General features: G+C 35.3%; 1 pseudogene; it reads right to left on the reverse strand.

Moving 5' to 3' along the window:
- Positions 1 to 19,258: 19,258 nt before the first annotated feature.
- Positions 19,259 to 20,937, reverse strand: LOC149557762 (uncharacterized; annotated as a pseudogene).
- Positions 20,938 to 26,642: the final 5,705 nt, after the last annotated feature.

A 26,642-nucleotide genomic window follows, 5' to 3' on the forward strand; every position in this document is an offset into this window, starting at 1 on the left:
GAGTTACCCTAATAGTCTCTCAATACACCCCGGCCCCCTAGTGATCCCTATGTAGCCACTAGTATCCTCTTGTACTAACGGAGCATACTACGGAATGCAAGGTCGCAACCAAGCGTTCTCTCTACTCCCATCCTAGTCTGTACTAGCACTCAAGGCATGGGCGAGAACATACAATTATCTTATTAGGTTCATTTAATCCCCATTTAGTGTAAATGTTTTCACTTATTAAAACAACTTACAATGAGTTACCCTGGCAGCCACTTAGGGTCTCGGCCCCCATTGCAAGCCACTTCCTGACACTACAAGTAGATAACCTACCCTAAGTTCATGGAATCATAAATCACAAAATCACTTTCGCACTATACAAGAAACTAAAAAAATATCAAAAGATAATCCACAATAAGAACATCAAATATCCACAATATCAAAAATAATCACAATATCCATTGGTTCTCAACAAGCAACCAAAAAGGCATATCAAGCAAATAATATTGATCGAAGACTCCAAAATGGTTGAGTCAAAACATGTCACAACATGACAACATCAAGAAATAAATCAACACTTCAGTCCCAGCATGGTGACTAGAAAGTAGTCCAAGGACAACTGATCGATGACTCAAAAATGGTTAAGTCAAGTATCTCAAATACATACACCTCATCTTCACACAGGAAGATTGAAGAGCATCAACAAACAGTAAATACAAACATCTCATAGAGCACACTATCACATTACCATGGTTGGGTTTAGAAAGATCGAGATCAAATAACATCAACATGCCATCACATTCACATAACCCCCGAGCCTTTGGTAACAACCTAAGACTGATCAAAGCTAGGACAAACCCCAAAACACATATAGCATAGAGAAATAAGATACAAACACATGTTTTGGTTTGCTTTTGCAATCACATGATTAAGCCAAATATGAGGTTTCCAATTTTGTTACAAGTCAACCCATTTATTTCTTTGAATAAAGCATAGAATTATCCCTCCATTATTTTAAAACAATTCTCTAAAATAATCATAAAATAATTATTTACTTATTTAAATCATTGAACTAGTTCCCATTGACTTTTAGATAAAACCATTTGCATTATTTCACTAAAAATTAATGTTACTAATAATTCCAAGAAGTGTCTCTCATTATTCAACTAATAAAATAAATACTTATCAACTTTCAAATAATTAGCTTACAATTTCCTTAAAACACTTCAAGGACAAGCATTTATTTAAAATAATCTTCATTGATTTTAAGTAAAATCAATCTCATTAATAATTCAATAATTATTTAATTCCACTAAACACTTATTGATATCTCTTTTCTTTTAATTTGCCCTCATTTAAAAATCCATTTACGTAAATTGACTAATAATTAATTACACTTCTTCTACTATTAACTAATCTTAATTAAATTAAATTTAATTAGATTAGTTAATAGATCATATAAAACTAATGCATGATAACAAGATTCTATTTTAATTCGAACCCAAACCCGAATCAATTTTCAAATCTTGATTCTACTAAGGAAAAGATTGCAATAATATTTTTAATTCCCATAACTAGATGAAACAATATTCATGCCCGAATTACAAAATTGAAGATTCATTCATAGAGAATTATTCAAACACACATAACAAACATGATGAAGACAGGAAGGAAAAGAGTGTAATAAAATATGCGAAATAATCATGAGTGCCTACCTGGACACTGATGCTAATTCGCTACGCCTCAAAAATTTGTAGAGAAGCTCCTCCTCTCAGAACCTTCTCCTTTCTGAAAATTTCTTCCTTCTCCAACATTTGCCATTCCTCCAAGAATCAAACCAACCGAAACCCCCAAGTGACTAGAAGTGCTTGTAAAAGCATATGAGCATGTAGAAGCATATGAGATTCTCGAATGCATATAAGCTTGTCCATATACACTAGGAGAGCCTCTATATAAAGGCCTCTAAGATGCATCTAGAATGTGTCTAGAAAGAACTAGGAGATAAACATGACAACTAAGCATGTAACTTCCACGACAAGAAGATAGACATGATGAGGTCTCTAGAATGTTGTAGACACCATGTGCTCAAATAATGTGCTAACTCGTAAGTGTAGACAACATGTGCATAATTAGAGTGCAAACTCTTGTGTTGTCAACATAAAACTCCCAAGAGCTCGCATGCTCCTATGTGAATAAATATAATGCACATTAATTTATTTAATATTCACTTTATTTATTTTTATTAATTTATTAATTTTAAACCTTATGCACTCACTTTAATAAATTCACTTGTTTTATCTTAATATATTTTAATCACATGCATGCATCATGCAATCTAGAATCTTTTAATAATTTTAATATCTTTTCCACTTTTAAATTTATTTTTGAAACTTAATTGATAAAATATTTACTAACTTAAATAATAATATTATTATTTAACATTTATTTAAAAATGAACTCTAAATATATTATTATTAAATTAAATAAATATTATCACGTTCCAACTTTAAACTCATAACTTTTTATCTCCAAATTAATTCTTTTTATTTAATTAATTAAATAAAAATAAATATTAAAATATCATATTAATTTTCCATTTAATTACATCATTAATTAAATCTTTTAATTAGACTTAATTAATAGAAAACACACCAAGAACTCAAAAATACAAAAACCAATCAAAGCAAAACACATACAAAATCAAACTAAGGGGTTAATATCACGAATTACGTCATTCAACGTATTTGGAGGGTACTCAACTCAGATACTTTTCCTAATTTTCAATTAGGACAAATGGCTTAAAGGGTTGGGACTTGGACTTGAGAATTTATCTCCCCTTTTTTACCATTGAGATAATGCGATAGGGTACGCTCATCCTGGCAATTCAGGAAAGTCGATACTCGGTACCTGCAACTTGCATAAAATCCACGCATGTACAAGCACAATATATACTAAGCTAAACAGGCAATGGCAGGAAGTGGTGCATCGTGTAGATCTTGACTAGCAGGTGACTACGACTCCCTTCCTTAACCACATCAGAAATGCCATACAAAAAGGAAACAAACACACACACCATACACATGCAAGTATGGAATAAGTATCCATAAGAAAACACATATGATAATAAATCATCTAACTAATCATCATTAATAAGTGCAAACACTAAAATAATCATCATACATACATGAAATATAAAGTACCAAGTAATCTCATCATATAATAAGCTGAATCTAAAACAATATCTGATAATCTCAAAATAATGTTACTAATAATCATCAACATAAAACTAGCCCTAAAAGAGTTCGGCAACAATAGCAAAAATGCGAACTAGGGCAAGCACTACAAAGTCGCTAAGGATCTGGTGGATGGTAATCAACATGGGAAGTAGGAGGTCCCCGAGGAGGCTCAGAAGCTAGCTAACAAAGAGTTGTGGGAGAGATTCTATGCCCTAGAGGAAAGAATGAGACTTTTGGCTAAATTCACAATCAAGATGACACATGTTGTGGCTACTACCTTGCATCTACTAAAGGATAACTAGGACAGAGATTTGACTAATGAAGAGTCCAGACTATTGTTTGATTTCCTAGTTGAGGACTAGGCCAACATCCTCCTTAAGGGGAAGCATGAGAAGAAGCCCAAATAGGGCTCTTTCATCTTTGTTTTCTATGTTGTTAGTCTATTGGTTATTGAACTCTAATAGTTTTAAGGCGGTTGTGCCTTTGTTTATAAATTTTTACAAATTTAGTAGTATTGGTATAGGTAATAGTAGTTGATGCCTAGTAAAAACATTATTTTAATCCTTTTGGGTGATGTTTTTGTGATTAAAAGCATTAGGGGGTAATTTTGTCTAGTGGTTATTTGAAGGTTGTTGACCAATTTGACTGTTGTAAGGGGCAACCCCCCTATCTTGGCTATTTTTTTAAATTCAAAAACTTCATAAGTGATTAAATATTCAATATTTTAAATAATATGTCAAACTCTATAATAATATTATTGATCTATGATGAAATCTCATTCAAAAAAGCCATCCCTCTAAGACATAAAAGATTTCACTTTTAAGTTAAAACAACTTATAAATAATTTAAAATCTACATCATATATTAATATTAATAATAATTTACAAACCAAACATATAAATATGTAAAAAAAAAATTAGAATAGAACTACTATTTTAGAACAATATCTATAATCTATGTTTAATTTGCACGTAGATGCTAAGTTGTTAGTAACAATATAAAAAAATCGAGCTCCCACATATTGCCTATCGAATAAATAATAGAATATTGATTAAATTTTTTACAATATATACAAAATTTAAATTAAAAATATATAAAATATATATTAGATAAATTTTATTATATAATAAATAAAATTATAATATAAATATATATGAAATATCAAAGACTTGTTCATGGTGCTTCCAACTCTAGTTAAAAGAAAGACAAAAGAAATTACATATGTGTGGTACTAGTTATTTTATTTAATCCAAACATATCAGCGAGTGCAACAATAGCAGAAAATTTTCCCCCAATTTTAAAATTTTAAATTTCAAAAATATGTGCAAAAATAGGTGCCCTGAAATGGGCATTTGGATTTCAAACCCGATTAAGTTTCACTTTAGTTTAAATATGCATTTTCAAAAAATGAGATTTAAAATGGAAATTAAAACATGAATTTCAAATAATGTATTTTGAGGGGAGATGGATTTCTTGTTTTGGGGGTCAAACGGGGATACCAAACCCACATTTCTCCCAATTCCAATTCCTATTTGCAATCCCAAACAATGGACTAAGAATTTTGAATTCTAATTCCTACTCAAATATGTGATCCAAATGGACCCTGATGGTCCTCATCTTATTATGTATCTTCTAAACCTCCTTAATTTAAGTTACTTAAATTTTTATATGTATTTAGATAAATTTACTACATCTTGATGGGGTGTTTTTAAAGCTTCTAAGAAAAGGAGAATTTCAAAATATATCTTACATGTCTTTCTCATCCTCAAATTTTGGGTTTTATTATTAAAAAATGAACTTTTATTATTAATTTGTTTATAATTTATTGAATTAATAATAAAGTTTAAAAATAAAATTCAAATGATGGATTGGAATTATGATCCAAAATGTTTGTTATTAAACCTTTACACAATCTATTGTTACAATATGTTGAATATTAAATTTAATTACTACGAATTATTATATTTAATATATTTTATTTTATTTTATTTTCACAAATATAAATGATACAAACAATTTAACTAAGAAACTAATTAATTAATTTTTAAAAATTATTATTAAATGAATAGTATTTTCTAAAAAACTATTTTTAATTAATAATACAATTTTCATATTAAAACTTCATTGTGTGTATTTCAAAAACTTCACAAAATTGGGAGGATCAAAAGGTGGTCTACAAGTAGGGTACGCTCTCGTCACTCGTACTTGTATGCAAATTGCCTTATCTGTAGATTGCTACCTGCTTGTACCCAATGGTTGTGTTTATTGTTTTGACTGTTGTATGTCCTTGTTTTTTATTGTTCAAAGTCTGGTATTCATTGTTTTTTGTGGGTGGTTTTCCCTTAAAAACATTTCATCCAGCTCAGGCAAGGGCTCGCATGTGTCTGTTTCAAACCCTTTCATTATATCTTGTTGGTTAGTTTGTGGTAGATCTCGACCTTAGGCCTAGTTGATTGATGGCTTTCAATGATAATAATGATGGAAATGAGAGGTGGGAGAAAAGTAAGGAGGATTTAAATGTGAAAAAAGATATCAAAAATGGTTCTTCATTAAAAACCTCATATAGCGTGGTGGTCTCACACTCATCCCTTTCATCTTTTCCTACCACTACTAGGTTTAATGGAGTTTTCTCCAAGAGAGAGGTGGATGACATCAGAGGAGGAAGGTTTGAGGCCAATGGAGATCAGCAAGGAGAATCTAGATGTGGGAATGATGACTCTAGGGGAGGCAACGAAGGTATGATCCTGATACCTTTTGTGAAGACCCTTAATATGGAGTCGAATGATGACATGGTAAAGGCCATTCGAAATGAGCAAGATAGATTAAGGAATGTTGTTAATTTATTTGTTTGTATGTATATTAAGTTTTTACCTGCAAGGAAATTCATGGATGATTGGATTAATAATGTACAGGGGAAAAAACTTGGAAATATTGTTAGCTTTAGTAGAACGATACAAAAAGGGATGTTTGTGATCTTTCTGAAGAACCATGCAATGCAAGATATAATTTTAAAGACATGAATTTGGAATGTTGGCCAAACAATTTTTAGGGATTTCCTGTTGTCTCCTAATAGTAAGCCTAAACAAATTCATGCCTAATCCCTCCCCTTCCTAGGTCAAGTCACATGATATTCAACTAGAATTATTGTATTTTTTCTCTTAATTAAAAATCCTTTGGGTCTAACCTACAAATTGAAGATTCTAGAATTACTTTTCCTCATCTCAATGCTCATGCTCTAATTTCCCTTAATCCCAACATTATTTTTTCCAGAAGAGATTTCCGTTAAAATTGACAAGGATATATTTTGTTGGAAAATTTTAAGCTTGGTGATGTTGTTTCTTGTTTCCATTGTAAGTTGAATGGTCGCAATTGAAAGGAATGTCCTTTGTTGAAAAATGTTTTAAAATAATTTAATAATACAACACAGGTCAATTCATCAAATCATGATAATGGTGACAAAATTGTTAACAACCATCATATTGATAAAGAGATGTAGGAAAATAGTATGGATACCCAAAAAAATGTTGAGAATTCTTCTAAGAGTAACTCTGATGATGGTTTTGTTACTTTTAATAACCCCTTGTATGATGGAGAGTTTGAAATCTTTCTCGTTGCTCACAAAGGAAATCGTAAGGCCTATAACCCATTTGATTCTCAACCACAATATATCCCTATTATTGGAGAGAAGCTTAATGAAGATAATGCCTTGAAACTTAATGTTTTTGTGAGTCTCCCAAACGTTCTTCTACCCCCTTTGGCCTCCTCTGCCAAATCCACCAAGTCCTCCTTTCCTTTCTCCATTTTCACCCTCTTCCCAGTGCTCATCAATGGGGTCTTCTTAATCTTCGTAGGGGACCCGCTAGGAGAGGATTGGAGGATGGGGGCCCTAGGGCCAGTAATTCTCAGAGGGGCATGAGGAGGGTGGGGGTCATGATAAGAAGGGATATCAACCTCTACAATTCTAGGTTGTAACAAGTCCAAATGAAAATGGTAGAGGTGGAACATCAAACCCTGGTGAGGGATAGTGTAATTAACACCCTTCTTCATTTTTTTCTTCACATCTATAACAATGTCAACTAACTCATGCAGCAAAAAGAAAGGAATGGAAAGGCTATCATGATGTCTAAAATGGTTTAGGAGGGGGAAATAGTAATAATAACACACCATGTACCTCCCTTCAAGACTGAGATACTTCATCAACACCAGACAAACCTCGTTCCAGGGCTCTAAGAGCTTTTCCCTTAGAAACCCACCACGATGGCAAACAGGTTATTCTCTCTCCTAAAAGAAGCGGTTCAGGCTAGCCTCGTGCACAACCCTCGTTACTTTCTGTCATTTCCTACCCTTCAAAGAAAGGTCCATCGCCATAGCAATAACTTCCTCAGACACCTTGAAAGTGATACTATTCACTGTCACCCTTCTGTCATCCCAGGAATTCACAAACTGAAGTGAACAACTCTCGTCATAACCATTCACCACCTCCATGAATGGGACCAGTCCCCCCTCCTTTAACATGTACTAGGTGAGAGGTTTTCAAGCACTGTCCTCAATCATCAAAGGTTCAATCCGAAGTAGGTCTCCCCCTATTGCAATATCATTTACAACACTTCTCACACCCTTTTGAGTCTTAGGCCAGGGATGAATTTTGAAATCACAATAATACTTAGACAAAAAAAGAAGTTGCACAAAATAAATCTTATACACATAGATGCCTTTAATTTCATGAAATCCTGTGTCTTTACTCGATCTTGTTAACATGTGTCATCTACCACTTCCCCTATTCCACTCTATCTCATCATCAACAAGAAACTGATGCCATTTGAAATTTGAATGATTACTTATCATTTGGTATAAATTCATTATAAGGAAAATTATAAAAAAATACACTCAAATCTTACTTTGATTTTCTCTCCCTCTTGAAGCTCACGTCTTTATTATAGGGGGTGCTCTTTCCATAACTTCTCACCATCTATCTATAGTGGCCCGCCCCCATCAGTTGACTCAACACTGAGTTATCGCCAATCAATAAATACATTCCATGTAGACCCAATCATGGGTGGTTGTCTTTATTCATCAAAGGTATTACCAGATTTGGTAACGCCCCAATTTCTCTCTAACAACATAAGCCATGCATCCTAAGACCCATCCCCACCATTGCGTCCACCACCACATTCCACTCCTGGTAAATATGTTGTAGGCCATATCGCTTCAGGGTCATTAATAAATGCCACACTTCTTCAATCACCCTTTTGATCGCCCAACCCATTTTCATAGTACTCTTCACCGTGTCTATGATAACCTTCAAGTCTCCTTTGATAACCACATTCTCCCACCCGATACCAATCATCAGTTTCAGACCCCAAAGGAGATCCATAGCCTCAACAACATTATTGAAGCCTTACCTCAATTACTAGCATAAGCCAACAACATTCTACAATTGCTATATCTTACCATACCCCCTCCTATCGACTCGTCCCCTCTCGCAACTCCATCAAAGTTTAGCTTGACCCAATTTTCCTTTGGAGGGCACCATTTCATCCTTTCCCTAGCTAGCTGTTTTGAATTATCCACCTCCGTGAATCCCTCCTCAAGTTTCTAGTTCCTGGAAATCCTCTGTGTACCAAGGATGGGGAGCGACAACAGTTTCTTCCACTTGCTATTCTACATGTTTTCCACTATCAACTTAACAATCAATCCCATTACAACCTCCTCATTCCTTTCTTCATTTCTGAAGACCCTATTATTTCTTTCCTTCCAAATACCCCAACAAACATGGGGGCAATCACATTCCACATTTGGATTAGTAGAGGGTGATGGAATGGGCTCTGTCAATTCACAACAAATTGTTCCATCTCCACATGGAAGACCCACTCCACCTCTAGCTTCTAGAGAATCCTTCCCCAAATATTTTTTGTAAAGTTGCATTCTAGGAAGAGGTGAGTGATACTTCCTCCTCTTTATAGAGATATCATCTATTAGGTATTTAGAAGCCTCTTTTTCTAAGGTTGTCAATCATTAGAATCTTCCCATGCATGGTGACCCACCAAAAGATGTTGACTTTCAAAATCAGTTGCTTAAGCCAAACCTTCTGCCAACAATTAGGAGCCATATCCTTCTCAAATATCATTTTGTAAGTTGAGCCAACTGAGAATTCTCTTGACAAAGTTTCCCTTCATATGAAAGTATCCTCCCAAGCCACCCCCAAAATTTTGTATCCTTTAAGAAACTCTTCAAGGTCCTCCACTAGGCTCCCCCCATCATAATTTCTCTAAGGCAACTGTAATTTCCTCCACCACCTGCCAACCCCAAAATATAATCCATCGCCTTATTTCCCATCATTGGCTGAAGATAATCCCTGAGGAATCCAAATTTCAAATGAACCAGCGATTTACCATCTAGCCAAGAATCTTCCCAGAATCTAACTTTACTACCCTCTCCCACCAACCATCTCACACCTTCCCTAAGCAATTTTTTTTTAATGATATTAACCCACATCCAAGACCATGTAGGAATATCATTCTCCCAAATACAATAAACATGTTTCATATTCCCCAGGTACTTTGCTTTGGGGATTTTACACTAGCTAGCTTCATCCTTCGCCAGCTTCCATCCAACCTTAGTAAGGAGAGCTTTATTCAAGTCAGCAATCTTTCTAATTCCTAACCCTCCTTTACATTTAGGTTTACACATAGTATCCCAACTCACCAGGTTCAATCAGTTCTTTTCCTCCCCCCCGACCACAGGAAGTTTCTTTGGATTCTCTCTAGTTTCTCTACCATAGCCTAAGAGATTTTAAAAAGGGAAAGAAAGTAAACATGGATACCCTGGAGGGAGGACACCAAAAGTTGGAGCTTCTCTGCACTACTTGAGAGTTTTCCCTTTCATCCAATTAACTTCTTCAACATCTTTTCAAGTAAAGTATTCCAAAATTAACTAGTTACCTCTTTACTAGTCAGTAGGAGACCCAGATAAGTATCTGGAAGGAAGGTCGTGTTGCACCCCAAAATATTAAGCACCCTCCTCTAGATATCAAGCTTCGTATTGAAGAAGAACACCTTGCTTTTATCTAGATTAATTTTTGGGCAGCATTAACTATGTAGATCTCCAAAATATATTTCCAAACTCTAGCTTCAAACATCGAAGAATCCCCACTCAGGAAGGTATCATCAAGAAATTATTGTATAACCTCCACCAGGAGGGAGTTGGCCAATTTAATACCTTTGATATCTCCCCTTTCTGCCACTCTCAAGAATGCTCTTTCCAACACTTCAGCAACCATGATGAACAAATATGGTGAAATAGGGTCCCCTTGCCTAAGACCCCTTTCCACATTAAAGTTTCCCCAGGGTGAACCATTCACCAACACCGAGTAGTTCACAGTCTCAATCATTGTCCTGATGATTTTAATGACTCCCTGGTTGAAGCCAATCTTCTCCATGACTTCATACAAGAAGGACCACCTAACCCTATCAAAAGCTTTTGAAATATCCATCTTCAAAGCCATACCTGGGTTACCACTCTTTTCCATCAAGTGAAGCACCTCATGGGTAGTAATAGCAGCATCCAGGATTTGGCAACCCGGAACAAACCCATTATGAGATTTACCAGTAAATTTGTGAAGTAATGGCTTCAGGCGGTTCACTAAGATTTTAGAGAAGATCTTGTAGGTTGTATTACATAAGCTAATAGGTCTGAAGTCTATGAGAGCCACCGGGCCCTTAATTTTTGGGGCTAGAACAATAATCATTCTATTAAGTCTTCTAAGCATCTTCCCAGTCCTAAAGAGATCCGTAGCAACTCTAACCACATCAACTTTTATTACATCCCAGAAGTGTTGGAAGAAGGCTTGGAGGAACCCATCAAGACCCAGAGATTTATAGGCCTTCATGGAGAAAACATCCCTACGCACTTCCTCCTCCATGACCAATTGAATAAGTTCACAATTCTCCTTTGTCGAGATCCCATTAAGTATGGAGTCAATCGGCCACTTCCTCTCCTCCCTATTGGATACACAATGTTGCTCCTTATAAGCATTTTGGAAGAAATTATTCACCCAGCTACAAATCTCCTCCATCTTAGTCAACTTCTTACTTTGGTCATCCATCACAAAGTCAATCATATTTCTCCTTTTATGAATAGAGGTTGACCTGTGGAAGAACATCGTATTCCTATCCCCTAGCTTCAACCATAAGATTCTCGATATTCCACTAGCCACCTCCCTTGCCATCTGATTCATCCTTTTGTTCTGCTTTGTTGCCTTCCCCACATCCAATTTCGTCGCCTTCCCCACCTCCAGTTTCTTTGACACTTTGGTCTGTCTTCTCTGTGTTTTCCATATTCCAGGGGGGAGGCAGAAGCCAAGGTTGAAACTTTCATCAAATCTATCAGCTGGGCTTCTAGTGGGATTCCGCACCCTAACTAAGCATATAAGCCACCTCTTTATCTACCAAATCAGTTCCCTTATCTTCTTTAATCTCCTTACGCATTCCCTCTAAATCCCCCACATACCTCCTTGTTCACCATAGTTCCCAAGGGGTTTTTTAGAAGATCCTCAATACCTTGCAAGAAGGGGAAGGGTTCACCCCCATCAACATCAACAATCTCTCCTTCCTCCACTGTACCAAATGACTCTCCCACTTCAAGAGGCTTCTCATTCAGAATAGAGGGCGCCTCTACAAGTGACCCCTCCTCTTGAGTACTTGCCAGCAACTTTTTTGTCTCGTCATTAACAATAGCTAGGACCTCCCGTGGAGCAAAGTCCTCCAAGACCCTCCCACCGACCTTCTCTTCCACCTTCTCATTAGGTAGGTCCACCACTTCTTTCTCCCTCAATTTCTCTCCTCCTATCCCAGAGGGCTTACAATTTTTTTACAAACCACAATCACATGTCCAGACATTGAGCAATTCAGGAAGAAAAGCCCCGCATTCTTATAAACTATAGGTTGAAGATTCTTCCCCCCCTTGGAGCTCAACATGATGGACTCAGGGAGAGTAGCACCAATTGCTACATTCAAACTAATTCTCACATAAACTAGCATAGACTTCTGAAGAGTAACCAAATTTGCAGCAACAAAATGCCTAAAGGAGTTCCCAATTGACTTGAGGACCCTTTCATCCCAAAAACTCTAAGGGGAGGCCTGGAAGCCTAACCCAAATCGAAGTCAACTGGTTCAACTCCTTTGTCGGATCCAAGGGAGGGTGTCATTTAGCTACCATGAGGCTATGTTTACCATAGTACCATGTCCCAGCCAAAACCATGGCCATATCTTCTGTAGCAGTAAACTTGAAGTAGAAGAGACCACCAAGCATCGCCAAAACTACAACACTACCTTTCACCTTCCACTTCTGACTCACCCATTTCCTAACCATCTCAATTCGCCGGAAGGCTACAAAATGTCCCACCAAGCATACCTTTAGGTTAGCTGACACACTATCAAACAAGCTATTAGGGATAACAATCTACAACCCCTCATCTCCACTAATCACCTTGGGGGCTTCAAAGAAGTTTTGAGTCAATTTCTCCCCAAGGACCACATCCTTCCAACCACAGACTGTGAGGGGCGAGCTTGCCGCAACTTTCTCTTAGAGATCCCCAGAGAATAGTTCCAACACAACCGAATCCCCACCCAAAGAGAACTCGGGATCCACCACCACCTGGGTCCTCCCACTCGAGGTCAAACTAGCTATAGGTAAGAGCAAATCGCAGGAATCTAGCCCGACAGAAGGGGGCCATCCCAACTCATAGTGATTCAAACACAAAACAAGCAGGAAAGTTGCAAAGCAAATTGTTGTTTTTCCAAATCATTAATCTCAACTAGTTACCTTGTGTTTGAGATGTACCTCTATATGTGAGTGTTTACCATTGTATATTTATGCTTGATAACAATTTTTTGCATCAATGTACAATATTTTATAACCATATTAAAAAAAGTACTAGCTATTTGTGAGCAATATTTGTTATAAAGTATGGTGTACTATAATCTAAAAAACTATGACCTTCAACATAAGTTTTGTATCAATAGGGACATGACCTAAAATTATTAAATTCAAAACAATATTAATAAATACTAGAAGTACAATTTGAACAAATTATGACTCAAAACAGACGTGGGTTTAATTTATTTTTTAGTAAGCATTAAGGAGTGTATAACATTTGATACATCAATGAATTTATATAATATAAATAGTATGATCATTCTCCATAATAAAAGTGTTCATGTCATTAGCCACATTAATCACACGTGTGATTATGTAACTAGCAAGACATAATCACATGACATTGATTATAATAATTTAGATAAAGTGGCTCCACTATCAATTGACTAATGTATGAAGTTGGTGTATAATTTGTGTGTGTCTGTTAGCTTTACTAATAAAGTACTTAGTCATATAAAGAATATAAATGAATTAATTGCACCAGATTTCCACAATCCATGATATTATGTGCATGAGTCTGGATGAGGTTGTATGTGAATTTTTCAAAATCAACGTTTCGGATCACACTCACTAAGAATGATGATGGATCATTGAGTATGATCTGAAACATTGATGCTGAAAAATCCACACACAATCTCACCTAGAAGCATGTACACAATATAAATGACTTGACTATAAGGTATCATTAAGGTACTCAACTACTAGAGTTGTTTGTGGTTATATAATTTTGATGATTATGTTGGTGTGCCATGAAACTTTAATAATCTAAAGTTTGTCCCTCTTCCACTTATTAGAGGCAACCACACACAATTTCTTGTCATGGGATTTAAGTATATACAAGTGATAAGGGTTAAAACTATAAATGACACAATGGATATTGATTATGTGGAGAGAGTGATTTTCAAATTCTCTACTAACTCTAAACTAAAACCTCTCATATTATTGAGGATATTACTATAATTCTCATTAAAATGACACTTTGTGAAAGAAACGAAGACAAATTATGTTAACAATGGAAAATGAAGAGGAACATTTTATCATTCTTATTTCAAAAGTGTTCCATGAGAGAGTGATCTAACATATGTTCACTTTGTTTATCATGGATTTTGATAAATTAATGTGCCATTGTTAAAATAACCCTATGGTATATGTAATCAGAGTAATGATTTTTCTTTGGATTGTATTTATGTAAATGTAATCATGTAAAACATTAATAATATTCACATAATGTAATATTTGTTTATATAAGTTTTTAATATGATTTTCTAGAAGATATGTTTTTTCATAATCAAGTATTTTTATATTGTTTTAGATTAAGGTAAAAGCGGGTTTTGAAGGGGTCCCGAAACCCTTTACAACAAAAAGAAAGATAAACCATTAAGCACACCCAGGTTTTAAGAGGCCCTGAAACCAGCAAAACAACTAAACCAAGTTTTACAGGGACCTGAGACCAACAAATGTGACCAAAAAAATCAACCATAAGAACACTGGAACCTGGAAAGTCAACAGACTGGAACAAAGCAACCTGACAAACCTCCCAAACTAGTTTCCAGCAAACCAAAAACTCGGCCAGTTCACCATCACTAAAAAACCAGTAAGCATAAGGGAACATAAGATTTTCCTTTTGATTTGAAGTTGTCCTTATGCGACCGAAGGATCATATCTAAAGGGGGAGCAAAAGACTTAGTCTTCTTCCTTTTAACCGCAATCCAACCATCTTCAAACTTCGCTGCCTCAGCAACCCAATCCTCAAAAGATAAAGACCCGAGGAATCCAGGGGACACAGTAGCCGCATCAAACTCCCTATGAGAATCAAATGACTTATGGTCCCTAGGAGGATCATCTGAAATAGGGGAAGAGACCAAAGCATCCTCCTCTACCACCGATGCCAAAAGAACGCACTCCACAGCCACAGCATCCACAAGAGCATCCAAGGAATTCACCAAAGCATCCACCTCGACCATCGGCTCAGAATGGACACTAGTCTCAACCTCAGAATCCACAAGAGCAGCCCTGGATTGTTTCACCGTGTAGAGCTCAGAGGAGGCCCCAGACCACCAAGGTGGTCGTCTAGACTTGGATTTCCCAGCAGCACAACGACAACAATATGCCCCGTCAAGTGGCAGTTCCTACAACGAAAAGGGATACCCTCGAAATCCAACATTTGTGTCCAAGAACCCCTCGGGGAATCCAAGCAAATCGCCTCAGGAAGGCCCTTAGAAACATCCAAGTCTACAAGAAAGTGCGCACAGGTCGAATGGAGAATATCCGAAGTGTCAGCATCCACATATAAGAAATCACCAATAGCATTACCAATAGTTTCAAAAACCGAATCCTGCCAAAGATGAATCGGAAGATTAGGAAGCCAGACCCAAATATGGAACTTATTAAAGGACTCTGAGAGTGGATCAAAATCCATGTGCCACGGTTTGGCCATAAGTGGAAATCTGCTCTGCCAAGAAAAATTATTGTGACACAAAATAATCTTCCTGTCACCAGAACTTTGAAATTTAGCTATAAAGAAACCTTTTGCACACAGGAAGATGTGGACATTATATTCTATAAGTGGCATCCAATTCTTGGAGATCCAAACATGTAGATCAGCTAGAGAGGGCCAGTAACCTCGGAAGTGAAAAATGGCAGCAAGAGAGGAAAGCTCTTCTCAATTCTGAATCAAGAGAAACCTTAATGGGTCTTAAAGCTCTTATAGGTGACACAAGAGGGGGCCCAGATGAAGCCGCAAGAGGGAGGGCGCCATGAAAGCGAGCATGAGGGAGAGCACCATGTAAGCTGGCTTCGAAGGCAGCCACGTCTGCAAAAGTCCTTCCCCCCGAACAAGGAGGAGACCCAGGAGCCGAGCGAGAGGCAAAAGCCCTAATCCCACCTGCAGAAGAGGCCGAACGAAGCCCATCATCACTAGTAATAACAACACCTCCACCCGTGCGACCAGTAGGAGAACCAAACGCAGAAGGAGGGATGCCATGAGCAGAAGGTCCAAGTTTAAGAATGGAAGCAGGAGCAGAAGAACCAGGTTTACGAACGAGAACAGAAGCCATTTCAAGCTCTGAAAGAGCCCCATCCCCAACCACAGACCATCCTCCAAAATCAACTCCACCACCCAAACGACCGGCGGGAGCAGAGACCTCAGCGTAACCAAACGCTGAAGAAGCAGAAGCGCCATGAGTGGGAGAACTAGATTTTCCAACAGAAGATCCAGGTTTTCGAGCGGGAATAGGAGTGGGAGCCATCAATTCAAAAATCCGGAGTTAAAAGAGCATGTTGATAGTATTTTTATATTGTTATAATACATATTTTGATTGTTTTATAATGATCTTAATTAGTCTTTAATATTTATTATTTGAATTATAAGATAAATGTTATAATTGTTACAAATAATAGTATTAAATATTTAAGGTCATATAATCTCGTTGTCATATTGTTATCAGTATTTAACTATATAGTTTTTGAGTCAAACTCATTGATCCATATTTCATGAGTAGTGATTCAACATGAATCCATCTCTCATGAGAATAAATCAAACACTTAGCATTCATTGGATCTAAGTGATGCTCACAAAGATGAAGCATCAGGACTTCCCAGGCTACTCCAGCTTGAACGCACTTAACTACGGAGTTTCCTCCATGGTTAAACTCACTTTACTTGCAACTCCATTTGCAAAACCTTCACCAATTGTATAGTCTCCTACCTTCACCAGTGGTATAATCTAATTTAAATTTTCAATTTTTATTATTATAATAACACTGCCTTTAATTTCCAAATAGCATCAACCCAATCTCCTAACCTGATCAACATTTGGGCAAAAAGAAAGGCACTTAACCTGATCAATATACCATCCATTTACTCATTCGAAATAGTTCCTTTAAACCCTTCATTAAGCATACAAGAGTTTCAAACTTCGAATCTTCCATTTTCAGGAACTTGTACCCACCAATTCCTTCACAAAGGAGACACAATCTTCATTTTCGAATAAAGGTGGCAGTGAGACCAACGAGATCAAACCACAGACAACATTTTTTGCATAGGGAAGCTCCTTTTGGCTTTGCTCCACATTCTCCTTAAGTCCGGTGAGGTGAGAAAATTGCAGAGGATCCAAATCCAAATGTCTTTTTATTAAATCTAGAATTCAAAATAGTTAGTATTCAAAATTTTGAGATCGTGTCGATGACAAGGACTCTACAGGGGATGGGAATGTCTCCAATTTACCCTACGCCCATATATTTTCCTCTTTCTGCACATAACTGAACCATCAAGAAACAAGAAAATGTTTCCAATGGAATCAATTTTCAATTTTATTTTCTGTGTTCACCTCTCCCAATCGGTATCACCATATTGTAATGTTTAAATGATATATACGTTCTATACAATTTACTTATAACTTCGTATCTTCATAATTTTGGTGTTTGATGTTTGATTTTATAAATTTATAAGAGAATCTGCAGAAAGAGCCATGGCTTTCTCTACGAATAATGATAAGGCTGTTCTGAATATCTGTGCCAAGGCTGTTGAAGGCAGGAGATCGTTTAGGCTGTTGAAGGCAGGGGATTTGGATGAAAAGGAGATTAGGACGGAGGACACTGAAAGGTATCTGTATACATCTGATTGTCAAAAAATTGTGAGTGTTAATGCTTTCAGTATTGAAAATTTCAGGCGGTCAAAGGAGAAAGTTGAACACTCATGAATTCGATGCAGGAGAAACTAGAGCTACACATTGAAAAGGAGATTTGAGCCATGGCACACAGGAGATAGTTCGGGCTGTTGAAGGGGTTATTAATGGTGGGGTTTGGATGAAAAGGAGATTAGGGCAGAGGATATTGAAACGCTCAGAATTTTTTTCCTCTGGCAAACCTCATTTTCAGAGAGCTTACCCATTTTTACAAAAGCAAAAAGATCAACTGCTAAAGGCTTTACTATTGAATTAGTTGCTTTTGTAACCAGGTCCAGTAACTTATGCTACTAAGCTTTTCGGTATGCTTTTTATGGACATATGTGATAACATTCCTTAATCTATTTGAAATGGATTGATGAAAATTTATAACAATTCACTTCATTAATTTTAAGGGAAATTGAAGATTATGGTAAGAAATTTTTTTTTTATTAAGTTAAACAGGGTTTAAAAGGGTTTAACAACAAAAAAGATACATGAACCATCAATAAAAAAACTACAGTAGAACTATCTATTAATAGAAAGGTTTTTGCATTTCCATCTCTTTAAATCAGCAAGAAAGGAGTTGTTTCTATGAAGATCACCAAAGTTTACAAGGCGAGGATACAACATTAAATTGCAGACATATCCAAAACGTATGAGGAGACCCGATTGTTCTTTTCCAGGTGCACAGTAAAGAAAATGTTATTTTTTGAAGTCTTGAGTGGGTTGCTGACCACATAGAGATCAACCTCGGTCCTGAATCCTTGTAGGCAAAATATTGTAGTTATCAACATCTGTTAGAAGAGTTATAAGTGTTGCTCAAATATACTGCTTAAATTATGAAAAAGATAGGAGGTTCCAATATTGCATTTTTCTCCTCAAGTGAAGATGATTGCATAATATTAATGTACTAAGAGCATGAAAAAATGTTGATTTTTACCGTCACAATCACTTTGCTGCAACTATTATATTTGATTCTCTAGAAATAGAAATGTAACTATCCATTTTTACCCTACAAACTCCGTTTATCGTTAAAAGTCATTTTAATCTGCAGAATTGTGATTACAACAGGCAAGAATCTCAAGAGAAAAGTTAAATAAATAAATAACACATACAAATTCTTATCACTTCTAAGTTCAATTTTGAAGTATAATTTGGAAATTACTTATTATTGATATCACAGTAGCTGTTCCATCTTTGCACAAAAGAACTATTCTATACATAATCATAGACTAAAATGGATGCATAATTGGAAGAATAGATATCCAAGAACAATTTTGATATGACTGGCACTCATCCTCCAGGCATGAGCACTATAGTGCCCTAGAAATAATGAAAAAATCATCACTTGTAAAGTTTATTAACTTTTTCGTTTGACTTCTTTAATCAGCTAGGCAAGTTTCCAGATAGTTGCATTACTTGGAGCACAACTTTCTTACTTCATTTGATCCATAACCCAAAAAGTTTTTTCAAGATCATGTCTTTTGCAAAAGTTGTTGAATAATATATTATATGTGACAATAATGGGAACTAAATCCTTTCTGCTCATATCATTCAACACTGACAATGCCATGTCAAGTTTGTTTTCCTTGCAAAAAGTAGAATTCAATATGGTATAGACTACAACATTTGGGGCAATACCTACCACTTTCTTAAAAATCCTTCTGACTTATCTATGTCACCATTTTTTGCAATGGGCATCCATCAGACAGCTATAAGTGGTTGCATTGGGAGACAAGCCTTCATCTAGCATTTTACCCACAAGCAAATGTGCTCTAGAAAATATCCTGCCTTGCACAGACCATCAATGGCTTTGGTCTATGTCACTTCATCAGGTTTCAAATCCCTTGCTGCCATCTTCTTTAACTTTCCTACCATGTCCATGTCTCCCAATCTATAGAATGCACTTATTAATGTGGTATATGCAATTACATCAGGGCAATGTCCATTGCTTTGCATCTTAGAAAAAATGGCAAGCGCTTCCTTTTCTCTATCACACTGACAGAAACCATCAATCAGAGTGGTGTAGGTAACAACATCTGGGGAGCACCCTTTCCTTAGCATCTCTTTGACTAAGTTTTGAGCCTTTTCCACCTCATGCAATTCACACAAGCCGTGTATCAAAGTATTATAAGTAATCACGTCTGGTTGCAAGCCCTTTGTGGACATATCATGGAAGAAATCCCAAGCCTTGTGCATCATGCCATCTTTGCATAGTCCATCAATAATTGCATTAAATGTCACTGTATTAGGCGTAGGTTCAAACTCCATCATTTTGACAAATAGATTGCATGCTTCGCTTGTTCTTCCAGCTTTGCAGAAGCCATCTATGAGGCTATTATAAGTATGTTTAGTAGGGAAGTGGTTATCTTCCATCACTTTTGCTAATAATTCTAAAGCTTCATCTACTCTGTCTACTTTACAAAGACCATTGATCAGAGTGGTATATGTAACAATTTCTGGAAGGCAGTCACTGTGTTTCATTTTAGATACTAACCTTAGAGCTTCATTTTCCCTTCCCACCTTGCAGAGACCATTAACTAGACTACTGCGCGAAATAATATCAGGAGATATGCCTTCTTGTATCATCCCACCAAATAGAACAAGAGCCTCGTCTACCCTACCTATTTTGCAGATGGCATCAATTACGGTGTTGTATGTGACAATATTCGGAACACAATGAAGGTCCCTCATTTCGTGGAAAACGCCAAGCGCTTCCTCAATTCGTTCCCATTTACACAAACCCTTTATGAGAGTGTTATATGTAACAATATCTGGAGGGCAGTAACTATGTTTCATTTTAGCTACTAACCTAAGAGCTCCATCTTCCCTTCCCACCTTGCAGAGACCATTAATTAGACTAGTGCACGAAATAATATTAGGAGGAATGCCTATTTGTATCATCTCAGCAAATAAAACAAGAGCCTCATCTACCTTGCCTATTTTGCAGATCGCATCAATTATGGTGCTGTATGTAACAATATTCAGAACACAATGAAGGTGCCTCATTTCGTGGAAAACCCCAAGCGCTTCTTCAATTCGTTCCCATTTACACAAACCCTTTATAAGAGCGGTATAAGTGACAACATTTGGATTTATGTCCATTTCTTTCATTGCAACAAGAACGGCTTTGATTCTACGGTAATCACCCAACTTCCCAAGGCTACCTAAAAGCGTGTTGAAGGATACAACATCGAGAGGAAGGCGTTGAGATATGGCTGAATGTAAAAGATCCCAGACCTTGTTTGTGTTTCCCGATTTACAGAGGGTATCAATGCATTTATTGAACTGGAAAACATTAAATTTGCGGGTAATGTGAGGAGGGTGCTTCTCCTGTTTGTGTGTTTCTTGAGTTGTGAAGGTTTGGCAAAATAATTTTGAAGAAGAAGAATGAGGAGAAGAAGTTACCTGCTTAAAGAAGGGGCAAATCCATTTGCAGTCCTGCATTTTTACCATCTTCATGGGGTGAAAAGAGCAGACTAGAAAAGCAGGGTTCTGTTCTCCATCTCAATATTAAAGCAGAGCATAACAAAACCCTAAAAAATCTTCTCCATCTCGTGTATTACAATAAATATAATTCCGATGATAAAGACACAACCACGCCACATTTTTAAGCCATAAACATTTTTCATATGGGATAGAAAACTACGATTTATTAAATCTATGGTTGAAAGAGGATAAATAGAAATCGATGACTATGGGAACAATCTCATCCTTAGGTAACAATTTGATTTCTTTTATTATCATGTGGTTTTTTATGATTTCGTATAAAATATTATAATTAGTAATCATATGTTTTTGTGCATGTAACAAATAGTGATAAGATTGCTAATTTTTTATTTTTTATTAATCAAATATCAATTACTTTATTCCAAAAAAAAATCCATAAATTTCACAAATTATTAAATATGTAATATTTTAAATAACATGTCAAAGTCTATAATAATATTATTCATCTATATGTAATGAAATCTCATTAAAAAAATCATCCCTCCAAGACATAAAAATTTTCATATAAGAAACTCCAGAATAATTTAGCTATTAAAATTACTAATGGTAGGTATTAAATTTTTTTAAAGTTAAAACAACATATAAATAATTTAAAATCTACATCATATATCAATATTAATAATAATTTACAAACCAAACAAATAAATATGTGTAAAAAAAAAATAGAACTATTATTTTAGAATAATATATATAATCTATGTTTAATTTGCATGTAGAAGTTAAGTTATCAGAACAATAAAAATATATATAAAAATTGCAGGAGCTCCCACAAATAGTCTATCTAATAAATAATAGAATAATAATAATTAATTAACTTTACAATATATTTATATAATATTTAAGCTAAAAGAATATTCAATATATATTAGATAAATTATATTACATGATAAATAAAATTATAATATAAATTTTACATAAACATTTTAATTTATTAATATATATGAAAAATAGAATACAAGCTATTTGAGCATAAAGTGTGCACTTATATTGATGACTTCTAACCATGTGAGAGGATGTATTCATCTTATTATGCCTCCTCAAACCTCCTCCTTAATTTAAGTTACTTAATTTTTGTATGTATTTAGATAAATTTACTACATCTTGTTAGGATGTTTTAAAGCTTCTAAGAAAAGGAGAATTTCAAAATATATCTTATATGTCTTTCTCATCCTCACATTTTCAATTTGATTGTAAACAAATAAACTTTTATAATTGATTTGTTTATAAAAATTGAAATAATAATTACGTTTTAAAAAAAATCAAATAGTGGATTGGAATTATGATCCAAAATGTTTATTATTAAACCTTTACACAATCTATTCTTACAATATGTTGAATTTAAAATTTAATTACTACAAATTATTATTTTTAATCATTTAATTATTTAACATATTTTATTTAGTTTTATTCACAATATAAATGATACAAAAAAAAAATAGCATAAAAATTAATTAATTGATTTTCAAAAATTATTATTAAATGTAAAATATTTTCTAAAAAAATATTTTTAATTAATAATACAATTTTCATAATTAAAATTTCATAAGATGTGTGTGTGTAAGCTAAGCACTACCTTTAAGGGGGTAGCTCCCTTTATTAAAGTATAAATACTTATTTCAAAAACTTCACAAAACTAGGAGGATAAGAAGGTGGTCTACAAGTAGGGTACGTTGCCATCACTCGTACTTTTATGCAAATTGCCCTATCTACAAGCTGCCACCTACTTGTACTTGATGGTTGTGTTTCTTGTTCTGATTGTTGTGTGTCCTTGTTTTTTGTTATTTTGAGTCTTATATTCATTGTTTGTTGTGGGTGGTTTTCCCTTAAACATTTCCTGTAGCTCGGACAAGGGCTCACGTGCATGTGTTCCAAACCCTTTCATTATATCTTGTTAGTTAGTTTGTGGTCGATCTCAACCTTAGGTCTGGTTGATTGATCACTTTTGATGATAGTAATGATGGAAACAAGAGGCAGGAGAAAAGTAAGGAGGATTTAAATGTGTAGAAAGATATCAAAAATGGTTCTTTAGTAAAACCCTCATATGACACAGTGGTCTCAGTGGCCTTTTCATCTTTTCCTATCACTACTAGGTTTGATGGAGTTTTTCTCTAGGAGAGAGGTGGATGGCATCAGAGGAGGAAGCTCTGAGGCCAATGGAGATTGACGAGGAGAATCTAAATGTGGAAATGATGACTCTGGGGAAGGCAATGAAGGTAAGATTGTGTTTCCTTCTATGAAGACCCTTAATCTGGAGTCAAATGATGACATGGTAAAGGCCATTAGAAATGAGTGAGATAGATTAAGGAATGTTGTTAATTTCTTTGTTTGTATGGATATTAAATTTTTATCTACAAGGAAATTCATGGATGATTGGATTAATAATGTATGGGGGAAGAAACTTGGAATTATTGTTAGCTTTAGTAGTTCATGACATGGAAGGGGATGTTTGTGATCTTTCTACAGAACCATGCAATGCAAGATAAAATTTTAAAGAAAGGAATCTGGAATGTTGGCCAAACAATTTTTAGGGATTTCATGTGGTCTCCAAACAGAAGGTCTGAACAAATTCATGCCAAATCCCTCCCCTTCCTAGGTCGAATTACATGATATTCAACCATAATTCTAGTCTTGTTTTCCCTTAATGTTAAAATCCCTTGGGTTTGTCTTGCATATTGAAGATTCTAGAATTATTTTTCGACATCTCAATGGTCATGCCCTAATTTCCCTTAATCTCGACATTATTTTTTCTTAAAGAGATTTCAATTAAAATTGACAAGGATATATTTTGTCAGAAAATTTTAAGCTTGGTGATGTTGGTACTTGTTTTCATTGTAAGTTGAATAGTCATAATCGAAAGGAATGTCCTTTGTTGAAAAATGTTTTAAAATAGTTTAATAATACGACACAAGTTAACTCATCAAATAATGATAATAGTGAAAAGCCTATTAACAACCATCATGTTGATAAAGAGATGCAGGAAAATAATACAGATACCCAAAAAAATGTTGAGAATTCTTCTAAGGGTAACTCTAATGATGGTTTTGTTACTTTTAATAGCCCCTTGTATGATGGAGAGTTTGAAGTCTTGCATGTTGCTCACAAAGGAGATGGTAAGGCTCTAACCCATTTTATTCTCAACCACAGTATATCCTTGTTATTAGAGAGAAGGTTAATGAAGATAATGCCTTCAAACTTAATGATCAGTAGTTGACTTTGAATAAGCTTAGTTTGAATAGTAAGCTAGATTTGATTCTAAATAACTCATCCTTAGGTCAGAATGAGGCTTGCCCTGGTCCCATTGCTAATGCTCGCTTTAAGTCAATAACCTCTATAGAGGCCCTAAGCTCTCCTGAGATCCAAATACAAAAAGATGAGGGCTTCATTGAAGTCATTAGGAAGGAAAAAGAAAAAGCAAAAGGAAAACCTATGAAAGGACTAATAGTGCCAAGATTAGTGAAAGATATAATAAGGCCAAGAATAGTGAGACTCTAGATTGTTTTAATAAATTGTTCAAGAGTTCCAAGAATCCTCAAGTTCATCATGAATCTCCACATTCATAGTTGGAATGTTAGAGTGCTTGAGATTCCCGATAGGAAGTATGTGGTGAGTAGCTAGTATAATAAGATTCATTGTAAGGATATTATTTGTCTGCAAGAGATCATAGTTACTAAGTATCATGCTTTCAATACTCTCTTGTTCCTTTGGGACAAGGTTAAGTGTTTATTCTCTAGGAACCATAAGGGGAAGAGTGGCATTACTTTGTTGATTGGCCTCATATGGAATGGGAAATTGGTCTCACAACTTCTCCCCATCCAATAGAGCTTTATGGGCTAGCTTTAATGATAATGATAAGATTGTGGGTGTGTATAATAGTTATGCTCCAAATGATTATAGAGAAAGGGCTAGAATTTGGGATTGGTTGACTGAGAATTTACCTAAGGCAAATTGGATCTTTGTAGGAGACTTGAATATGATTGAGAATAAGCAAGGTAAGGTTGGTAGGTCTAGACATGAATGGAAACAAAATGAACTCTACTTCTCCAGTCCAAATTCAAAAGAAGATTTAAGGTTATGGATCCTATGGAGAATAATAAGCAAGATTTAGAAGGAATTTGGTATACTTGGTGCAATAATCAAGCCTACAATAAGATAATTTATTGTAGACTTGTTAGAATCTATAATAACCATTTCATCTTCAAGATTAAAAGACTACAAGTTAGAACCTTAGTTGAGTCTCACGTACTAGTATGTTGGACCACTCCCCTATCTATGTGTGCATTAGTTACTTTTCTACCTCTAATATGGACCCACCTATCAGGAATAATTCCTTCAAGATTAATACTTCTTTGCTTCAAGATGAGGACATTATGATTACTATGAAAATGGTATCATATCTTACCAAGATGTGTAGTAGTAACTCTTCTACTAGGGCCAATTGTGGTTGGGAAGAGGGGGGGGTGTTGTGTATATGGCAAAGACCTAGAGAAAGATTTTTCAAATTGTTGGTTGCAAAGAAGCTAAGGATAGAAGGAGGGGGGATAATTTCTATCAAAAGAGGCTCAATGAAATTGAGAAAGATCTGCAAGAGAAGGCTAAAGTGTTGGAAATATTCAAGACTAAGCTAAGTTACTAAGAGGGGAGGGGTGAATCAGTAACTTCTAAAACTTCAACAATTTCAACCTTTTAATTAGCATTTAATCCATCATATAAATTATGATCTAATTACATGCACGAGAAATTGAAAATATGAAAACATTCATAAAACTAAGACACAAAGATTTGGTGACCCAGAAACCTTCCAAATAGAAATTAAAATTGGGGTGGGGATGATACCCACAAATTTAGTATTGCAGTATAAATTTAGCTTGTTAAAGCTTACATTGATCACTTCTAATGATCTGCCCTATTAGGAGCAATAAGGACTACTAGGTCCACCTTGTGAAAGGATTTACAAACATACAATGAAGTATGCACTAGGTAAAGAGATTTACAAAAGATTGTTAGGTCTATCTTGTCAAAGGATTTGACTGATCCACCTATTAGGATGAAGCAATAGATGATCTCTGATCTGTAACTTGGTTTGTTGAATGAGATTCCTTTATGTATTGATCACCTTGCTATGATAGATATGACTTTACTACTCCTTATATACTGCTATGGCCCTTTTAATTTGCTCTCTTTGCTCTTCTCTGATTATATTCGCTATCACATATTACATTACATTCTTGGATATGAAACAATGCATTACATATATATCAATCCATTTATACAAATTACAAAGTTGACCACAATACAAGTTAACAAAAATG

The sequence above is a fragment of the Cupressus sempervirens genome, chromosome 5, assembly GCF_028749045.1.
Source record: "Cupressus sempervirens isolate cs-2001-9-10 chromosome 5, ASM2874904v1, whole genome shotgun sequence".
Classification (NCBI taxonomy): domain Eukaryota; kingdom Viridiplantae; phylum Streptophyta; class Pinopsida; order Cupressales; family Cupressaceae; genus Cupressus; species Cupressus sempervirens.